We start from the raw sequence: 10,831 nt of genomic DNA on the forward strand, positions 1-10,831 counted from the left end.
AAAGTTAATGAAATCAGTTAGTATAGGATGCGAGAAAGTTTTTATGTGTATAATGTTGGGAAAGCATACATTTATGTTTACTTTTACCAGTCTGTCTGTCTGTACGTGATGCCTTCACATGCAGACAGACAGACAGACAGAAAGACAGACAGACAGACAAAAATTAATTTAATCACATATTTGGGTTTGGTATCGATCCAGTAATACCCCCTGGTATTTATTTTTTCAATATTTTCAATGTACAGAATTGACCCTTCTACAGATTGATTATAATATGTATAGATAAGATATTATATGAAACAGACAGCGAGTAGTGACTTTGTTTTATACTATGTAGTGATATATTATAATATTATTGTATCTACGTAGAAGGTAGGTAGGTAGAACTCAAGGTAAGTTATATGATAGGCTTGTGGTACAAATAGGTCTGAAACCTAGCTTTGGATTCAATGTTTAGTTGTCTTTGACTCAACAGATAGCGTTTGCAACTTGCAATCATTATAGGATTAAATACCATAGCCATAGAGGATAGATTATAGACAATTATTTTTTCTTTTTTTTTTTTACTTAGGCTGAGTTCCTTCGATGATGATTATTTTAAACTTAAATGCGTTTAGCTACTAGGTATTATGTATTCTGTGCTCAAATGTTATTTCAAAGTCAATAATTGTTTATTGAAAACTTTACAAATCAGTTTATACTCATAATTTCAAAACTCATACTTAAGTCTGTTAACTAGTTAAATACCTATATCTTGAGAAACTAAGGCCAGCGTGTGATAGTTTAAAATCACAATTTTGGTAAATTACAGTTTCATATTTTTAACATAAGTTCTACGTTAGTTAATAATAGTTAGTTAATAGTTACTGTTTCAACATGGTATTAAAACTAACATCGTCTCGGAATGTACCTCTAAGAAAAAAGTCAACTCGAAAGTTACTCTTTTAATTAAAAACTCATTATCATATTGTACTATTGTTCGAAGAAAACTTTTCCGAGCGGTCTTATCAATTACAGCAAGTGTAAATTAGTTTATATTCTACAAGTTTCTTTATTTCGCAATGGGTAATGTACCACGTAATGTAAATAATATATAATTAATTATGAACAGGTATTAAAATTTTTAATCTATACTAATATTATAAAGCTGAATAGTTTGTTTGTTTAAACGCGCTAATCTCAAGAACGATTTGAAAAATTCTTTCGATGTTGGATAGCCCATTTATCGAGGAAAGCTATATTCTATATATCATCACGCTAAGACCCACAGTAGCGAAGCCACGCGGGTGAAACCGCCGAGCGCAGCTAGTTATTTATAAAAGACAACAAGCTTATTTCAAACGTATCGCTTTCTGACTTTCTAATTCTCAATTGTGGAATAATATTTTTGGCCGGTATTACAGCTTGTGGATATATTCCGTTTAGCATATTTAGCATATCTGTCAGATATTATTACAATAATGATCTAAAGTGTCAGACAGGCTATCAGGAAAACTATAGTAGAGCCATTTTAATAGGCAACATTTGACAGTTCAACAAAATTCAACAACGTAACCTAGTAACGACGACATAGAATAACATGATATTTCGTTTTGTTAGAACTGCATATTTGCTTAACTTTTTTCAATTATGATTACATATTTATAATAATAATGACCGATACAAGTAATTTTAAGATTTCATTTTACTGATAAACCATACTAAACATAATAAATAATTTCTGAATTCAAGAACTGACGTCGCTACAATTTTGTGTCAATAAACCTTTTTTCTTTTTAAATACCAGAGACGTTACTCTAAAAATCGAAATCTGACATCTAGAATCGAATGCATTGATTACTTGTGAATAAAAATCATCATAAATTAATAAATTCGATTGACAAATGTTTCAAATCCGTATCGATTAATTCACTTTAATCGATGTTTTTAAGCAGGTTACCTCTCTTCGAAGATAAAATTGATAGACGTCAAATGTTGCCTATTAAATTGGCTCGACTATAGGTACCTATTTTTGCTTATAGTGAGTGATAAAATTAAATTAAGAATTATAAAAAAAATATCAAATTTTGTATCCTATTAATATTATACCACGAAAGTTTGAAAGGATGGGTGGTTCAATGGATGGATGTTTGTTATTCTTAACACGTAAAAACTACTGAACCAATTACAGTGAAATTTAAAAATCACATCACTCAATATGTATTCATGATTATGTTTGCTTTGAATATAGAGAATTCCGGAACAATAACGTCCTTTTGTCATTTAGCAAGCAATAATCTATTGGTTGAGCAAAGACACATTATTTTTGGGGCCAGCAAATACTGCGTCAGGTAATATGTTACCATAATGTTGTGAAAGAATAAAAAATGGGAATTAAAGAAAACTCGACAAAATCTTATCTCCATACGTTGTTCTCGTAACAAATGAGACTACGTGTTTGAGGATCTTTGGAGAGCGTTAGTGATGTTAGCGTTTTATCGATATCGATGAAAATAATAAGGAAGAAAGATGCATTATTTTTACGAACATACAACACATAAAAGTTATTAATGTATCGGGTATAATTTTGTTTTGGTCTAAAAAGAAATCTATGTTTCGAATAAAAACGGTAGGTTATTTTTTATAAGAATTGGTGAGGTAGTTATGCAGTTTGGTTTACTTATTAGATACACAAAAAATTAATGCAATATTTCAAAAGCTGGGAATTAGTAGTAACATTAATTGATTAGTACAAAAAGTGTCCAAATTTTAAGGCAAGTTTACTGTACAAAATTCAAGCGCGATTAAAAATTAGCTGTACATTAATCATATAGATAGTTGTGTTAAAATTAACTAATTTTAACGTAAGTGAAACCGCGGGCTTACCCGATGCGTGATACTTTTAAACAAGTAGCGAATTTCATCGATATGTGAACATCACTAGAACCTGTAAGCCCTCACCTGTCACACGCGCTGCTATCGTTTACAGCTTTTTTATTTCCCTACGTGAAACAAATTAATCTTTGCATATAATCTGTGTTTTAGGGTTCCATAGGGTTTTGTCTTATTGTTGTTGTGTGTTTGTCACGGGATTTCGTATAATAAACATGCTAAAACAAAGGTTTTAGTTGTATTAATCTATTCCCTTGGACTATCAATATATTATCAACTTAACTAGTACTTATTTCATGAAGTAATTTTTCTAGAAACAAAGCTTCTAATTTTTTGTAATAATACTTAATTGATAAGTTATTGGTTCGAGAAACATAGATTTTTTGATTTATCAGTACTTTTAGATTCGTGTGAATACCATTATTTATAAATAAATGAACGAAAGTAGATATTAATTATTATCCCAGAAACAATATACTAGAGTCACACTTGGCCATTTTTCTTTTTATGTCATATTCTCTACATTACCTTTAGCAAATGTAAAACGCAATATGGGTCCTCCATCTTAATATTTAGTCAGTTTTAGATTCGCCAGTCATTCATCATATCTCTGAAAGTAAAGAGGTATTATGATATGCATAATTTATTTATTTTGATTTGATACTTTATATGTATTGTAATTTACATATTTTAAAAATAACTTAAAGCTTGTCTCTGGCAAAATAAAATATAAAAACGAAGATGTTGTAAAAAAGATAAAAAACAATTTATCTTATCTTAATATATATAAATCTCGTGTCACAATGTTTGTCCTCAATGGACTCCTAAACCACTTAACCGATTATAATAAAATTCGCACACCATGTGCAGTTCGATCCAACTTGAGAGATAGGATAGTTTAAACATGTAGGTACCACGGGCGAAGCCGGGGCGGACCACTAGTAATATATATATAAATCTCGTGTCACAATGTTTGTCCTCAATGGACTCCTAAACCACTTTACCGATTATTATAAAATTCGCACACCGTGTGCAGTTCGATCCAACTTGAGAGATAGGATAGATTTTATGACAAAAAAACGTAAACATGAAGGTACCACGGGCGAAGCCGGGGCGAAAAGCTAGTAATTATATTATAATTTTAGGCACATTATCTAGGTACACAATTGCTCGAATCGGCGAACGAAAACATCGTGAGGAAACCGAAAATTAAAAGTTCGAAGAGATAATATGTCATCTGACAACCCGCACTTGGACAGCGTGGTGGATCACGGCCTGCACCCTCATAGGAGGCCCGTGTCCCAGCAGTGGGAACAGAATTGTATGAGCTGATAATAATTAATTTATGTTCATTTTTTTCAGACTTCTCTCTCTCTCTTGTCGGTCTCTCATGTCTGAGGATCGTGGTCAGCATCAGGGTTGCATCTGGAGCGGATGATTTGCCTCCACCGGTCTCTATCCATGGCGTCTCTTACGAACGTGTAAAAATTAGTGGCAGATGAGTTTTTGACTTGGTATGTCCGTCGTGTTGGTGAACGACCACGCGATCTTTTTCCCTCCGTGTTCAGACTTATCCCATCCTTAATCGAACACGTCAATAACTAGCAGCCAAGGAACAACATAAAGTATAAGTATAACTTGGTTACACTTAATGTTACTTATATTATAATTTCTAAGTAAGACGAGAAGCTTTGCCTTAAGCTAATGTACCGTGAAGTTACGTGTGTGGATTAATTAATTCTTGCAACACTCGTTATTTAAGTAAAACACATTAGCGTTGATACCCTTAATTTTGTTAGTAAATCTATACTAATATTATAAAGCTGAAGAGTTTGTTTGAATGCATTAATCTCAGGAAATACTGGTCCGATTTGAAAAATTATTTCGGTGGATAGCCCATTTATCGAGGAAGGCTAATAGGCTATATATCATCTCGCTAAGAACAACAGGCGCGGAGCACAGCTAGTTCAATATAGAATTTAAAATAAATTCACTACCTGCTTTAAATGTTAGTGAACAAACTAATATATTATTCTCATCAACATTTTTTTTCTGTAGACCATCTGTAAATCATGCATCATAAAGAACATTCTTTATGACTAGCAAATATGTTAGTGTGTGTGTAATTTTGACCTATAAAAATCAAGGCAAAAATAAAACTGTAAGAAGTTTAAATAATTGTTTCTTAAACAATAGACTATTATAATTACCGTCTTAAAATTGTAAGAATTAAAACAAATGGGGCATGGCAGGCAACAGCTTTCAAATAAAAAATAAAGATCAAAATCTATTCATTCTTGATTCATGCAGTCGAAAGTTCTGAGGTTACAAAAAAAACACTATTATCTACCAACAAGCATTGTATCTTTTCAAATTTACTTTCAAACATAGTCTAATTAAAACTTGAACAACGAATCTGATAAACAATATTATTAAAAAAAAACAAAATAAGTTAACGTTCAAGTGCCAATTTAATACATCAGTAAGTTTCGGTATAAATAAATCAGTGGAAGCCTTGGAGGGAATTAAAACGTACTAAAAATACTGCTAAGCCTCCCTCAGTTATAAATAAAATATAGTTATATGAATTACTATGGCGGTGTTTGGAATATAGAGTTTTATATTTTGTGCGGATACTCCGTTTTAAAATATAGGAGAATGAGTTTAGTTTTTCATTGATAGTTTTTTGAAGAGAAGTGAAATAGTACTTAGGTAGGTATTAATTATTTTTCAAACTCAAACTCAAACATTTTGATAATATTTCTTCAGTATGATTTAACTTGACACTCGGATGTGTATATGCAAATTTAGCCTTGCAAATTTTATCTATATCTGTTTGAATGAACTAATCTCATGAAATTTTCGATAATCAATGTTATTATTAAACTTCACGTAGTGTGGATTTTAACTCTTCAAGTCTAGCACATATTATCTCTTTTTTTTATTAGCATTAATATATGTATTATCTCTTTTTTTTATTAGCAATAATATTTCCTTTATTTTATTAGCATTAATATACAGTGTTACTTGTAAAACACCAGCAACCTCGCAGGACAAGATAGCTAACATCATAAGTAACAACATTTGTTCTACGACTATTGGCATGACGCAATAAATTATTTTTAAATGATTTTGTAAGCTTTTATTGTACTCTCCTAACATTTGTAAGTCTATGTTCTATTCATTATCGAATGACGACGCCACGCCCGCGCACACTTCTTCCCCCTAATGAAAAAAAATCTAACAAATTATCAAAAGTCGTAGAACAAATATTGTTACTTATGATGTTAGCTATCTAGTCCTGCGAGGTTGCTGGTGTTTTACAAGTAACCCTGTATAGTTGGAGGAAATAAATTATTTGATTTGTAGTTCTGCGTGTAACCGCTCGAAATTATAAATCGTATGTTTACAAAATAACGGATTAGTTTTAAGGTTTAAATTTGAGCGTCTATTCAAAGTTTTCTCGTTATTTCATTTTTAAATTTAATTATTTTATGAAATTTAATGTTTTTAAAAATACCTGTCTATAATATCAAACACTTTATTTTTGAATGGTCTTCTTAATATTCTAATCTTTTTAATACTAAATTTTATTTATTAATTTATTATGTGGGATAGATTGTTATGATAAAAGACGACTATCTATCTAAACAAAGTATTTGGTGCAGAAAATTTTCAAAGGATCAAGTCTAAGATATAATATGCTCTTAAGGATTGTGTTACACTGAACTGAATTTTATTTACTTCGTTTATTATTTTTATTGCAAGTTAATTTTAAATAGTATTTTTACAATCTTTACAAGCGTGAATGTAAAGATTTAATGTGAAATTTTGTAAAGATATATGAATGTTTGTTACTCTATCACGAAAAAACTACCTTACGAAATAGGATGACTCTTAAAACTGTACTATGTTAAGTTATTTAGTAAATATATTATTTCTAATATATGTTATATAATATTTAGCACATATAAAACATAGTACATATTATAGTACAGTATATGTATATTGGAGATACATCAGAATAACACAAGAGCTAGTTAAATCCGCAACCAACTAAAAACACTTCAAATATATAACAGTTGCAATGATCCGCGGTAACCCGATCGCGTTATATTGCATCCAATTGTATTGGGAATAACTGGATACACGCTAAAATCGAGTGCTTAATGATGGGTCAACATTATTTGTCCGGATTACGGTTATATAACGGCTTATCGCTGTGGTTCGGTTTTTGGTTACAGTTTAAAAGCATTGTGTAACTAGCCTATAATGAATAGGATTGAATTTGGATTCAAAACTCGGGAATCATTTTATACGTGATAGGACTCTCCATAAAACTTCTTTTATAATATTAGTAGTTAGAATAAACGTTGGTGCTATCGAAATGGTATAAAGATGCTTGGATATTTAGATAATTATATTTTAACTTGCTTTATGTAATATCTAAAAAATCTCAACAATACCATGTTATAATACAACTCACTATTTTAATAAGCATTGAATGAATTTATGAAAAATTCTTAATTGCACACTAAATAATGTAACAAAACAAAACAAGAGCGATTTAAGCAATAACATGTACATAGGGCGGTCTTAGGCTATGGCTGAAAAACAGCGGTGAAAGCACTGGCCTTTTAGTCATTGTTTCCACCATATGCTGAGTCTATATCCTAGTCCTTTTCGTTATTTTTCTTGTGTTTTTTTTTGATTTTTATTGCGAGTAAATTCTAATAATTCTTCTTAACGCTATAAACGATTTCTGCTAGACAACCCGGAAAAAAAACTGCATTTATTGTGGTTGTGCATGAAAAATTACAAGCATTAATACTGAATACGTTTTGCTTGTACGTTGAAATGTGATTAATTGTGATTTTGTTTCAATAAAATTAATTTTATACGTGTGAAGCCATGTTGATAGCTATTTTATCATATTGTTGGTATTTTACAAATATTAACTTTGATTCAATAATAATTTGTATAATTTTGCATATATTGCTTGTATAATTAATGATTTTGTAATTTATTATTATCAACATAAAAAATAACTTATATTATTTTCACATGATCCATATTTTGTAATTGATACTTGGATTTTTATTCAACTTTCATTCATTTGTCTATTGTTCTTACGATTAAAACTAGCTTACCGCACACGACTTTGCTTGCTTGAACTGTATTGTGAACTAGTTATAAATAGACAAGGGGATAAATTGACTTAAAAATATTCTGTAATATCGTTTATATGTATTATACAAGTCTGTTGTACAAAGAATAAAAATAATAAACGAAACCTTGTAAGTTTTTATGTACAAAAAATATTTTGAAAGTATTAAATAAATTTTCCCACTGTACCACAATCTTTATTGATACCTACTTTATCACCGCAAAAACACTTTGAAACGAAGCTAGGACAAACTAATTTAGTTAGCACTTAGTACTTACCCTTTGCTAACCTTAACACGATTGGATCCAGGATCAAAGGGTGAACGACTAATACTTAAAATAAATATTACTTTGTAAAGGGCTGCGTATTTTCGTTTTGTATAAGTAAATTAATTTTAAATATATTTTTGTCGTATGAAATTGTAGTTTTCATGTATGCACATGGAAATAGACGGGAAATTGTGCTAAAGCTGAACAGAATTGATCAATTCATATTTTACAACACTTTCTCAAACCAAGCACAATTTTTTTTATGCATCTAACTAATAAACACCGACACAAAAAATATGTTTACTTAATTTTTTACTGGGGTTCGAATCCAAGTCACATCAATGCAAAGTGAATAATTATCATCATAAAATAGTACAGTAAAAAGAAATGAAATAAAAATATATTTTAATTTGATTGACTTCCATCTAACATGATAGGCCTTTATAGATTATACAAAAAAGTGCTTTCATACCATATTTTTATGTAGACATAATCCACTTTGCAGTTCATTTATCTAGTGCTGCGGGTTATCGATATAAATGCCTAACTAATCGATTATTGACGGGCTGCGGTTGAGTTGCGGCAAGATTGAGATGGGAATGATATCGATGTTTTATATTTTGATCGTTTTTACTTGTTAGACTGTAATATGACGATGATTAAAGTTATTGTAATATTAATGGATCTCTATTCATACAATATATAACTTTATTAACATACAGCGCATGAAGATAAACGAATAGTAGAGGGCAAAGCTAGCAACATAAATATACATAAAAGGGACATTATTTATTATCAACATTTTCTGGCTCAAATTGAGATTTTAGAATTTAAATACTAGATTCAGCCGCGCTTCACTCGCCTGGTACCCGGAAAAATGCTATATCATATTATTCTGTATCTATACAAAATTGCATCCAGATCCGAGCCGATATTTGTGCGTTCAAAGAGAGAAAAGAGTTTCAAATATGCACCCATTCTTCCTTAAAAATCATCGCAGCTTATCATCATTGTTTATAAACATCAGACAGTTTAATTGTCTATTGTGTATAAACGTTAAATAAATAATCTGTTATCTAAAATTAATAATATATTCTAATATACTAAAACTATCGATAACACAGGCACATCACTAAACCGCACTGTCACTAGCTATAGTCTACGTCTAACCACTGAGGCCCATGATCGCACGCTTCCAGTTTCGAAGAGATTTCCTTTAATCTTTTATCTTTCATTATATCTTTATTATTTAAATTCACAATCAATTATGGTTTTACAACTTCTGGATTAATTCTGTTTAGTTTATCTGTAAGTTAAAATCAGTGGTTAAAATAAAAAGTAATATATAAAGTATACTATTTTAAGTGATAGGCTATATCTTTCAGCTAGCGTTGGAATTAATAAATAAAAATTTATGAAATTTTTGGGATATTTCAATTTTATTAACAAACTTAGTAATGTTACGACGAGTAAATAATAATATCATTACAAGCGGTCACCCATCCCATATACTAATCGCGCATTATCCTACTTAACCAGCATCTTTTAACATATCAACAAACAGCAACTAGGAAATAACCAAGCGTAGAGTGAACAGGTACCTTCTAGGGAAGCGCGTTCCATCTTAGATCACATCTCAGCTTAACATCAGGCGAGATTGTGGTCAAGCGCTTCCCTATAACTAATAAAAAAAAAACTCCAAAAAGAAGCTTTTAATAAAAATATTTCCCTATTAATCTTGTCAAATTCTACAAAAGGAAGCCCGAGTTATAAGCCACAAGAAATGTGAACTACGAAATAATTTCGTATATTAAAATAGTTGAAGTTAATCAAATGTTAGAATCTTGTCACCGTCGAAGCCTTAAGTTGGAAACTATTTTGAATACAGATACGCTTGGGAAAACCTTCAATAATTTGACTAACTTACTGACCAAGTATTGCTTCTGTTATCTGGGTTATATTAGCTACTTCTGGATTAGTATTTTTTAAACGATAAAAATATGTCTGATGATTTATTTGTATACTATAATAATATTATATAAGAAGAGTTTGTTTGTTTGAACGCGCTAATCTCGGGAAATACTGGTCCGATTCGAAAAATTCTTTCGGTGTTAGATAGCCCATTTATCGAGGAAGTAGTATGTACTTTCAATGGGATAAGCAGTTTAGATGATTATTTATAACTTACAAATAAGAAATAAAAAATTTGTTAGGTTACTGACATTTTTGTTTGTATTCATGAATACTAGATTTACATTTGACGATTGTCTGAAAGTTTTGACACCAAATATCAAAAAGTTTTTCAAAAGTTTGCACGCAGTTTTTGCATTTATTAGGTATTTACTAGCATTCCGCCCCGGCTTTGCCTGTGGTACATATTTCGCATTAAAAGGTATATATTCTTTCTCAGGGTCTAAAGATTGTCTGTGCCAAATTTCATCAAAATCGGTAAAGAGGTTTAAGTGGGAAAGCGTAACAGACAGACAGACAGAGTTACTTTCGCATTTATAATATTAAGTAGGAA

Source organism: Colias croceus, chromosome 25 (genome assembly GCF_905220415.1).
Source record: "Colias croceus chromosome 25, ilColCroc2.1".
Lineage (NCBI taxonomy): Eukaryota > Metazoa > Arthropoda > Insecta > Lepidoptera > Pieridae > Colias > Colias croceus.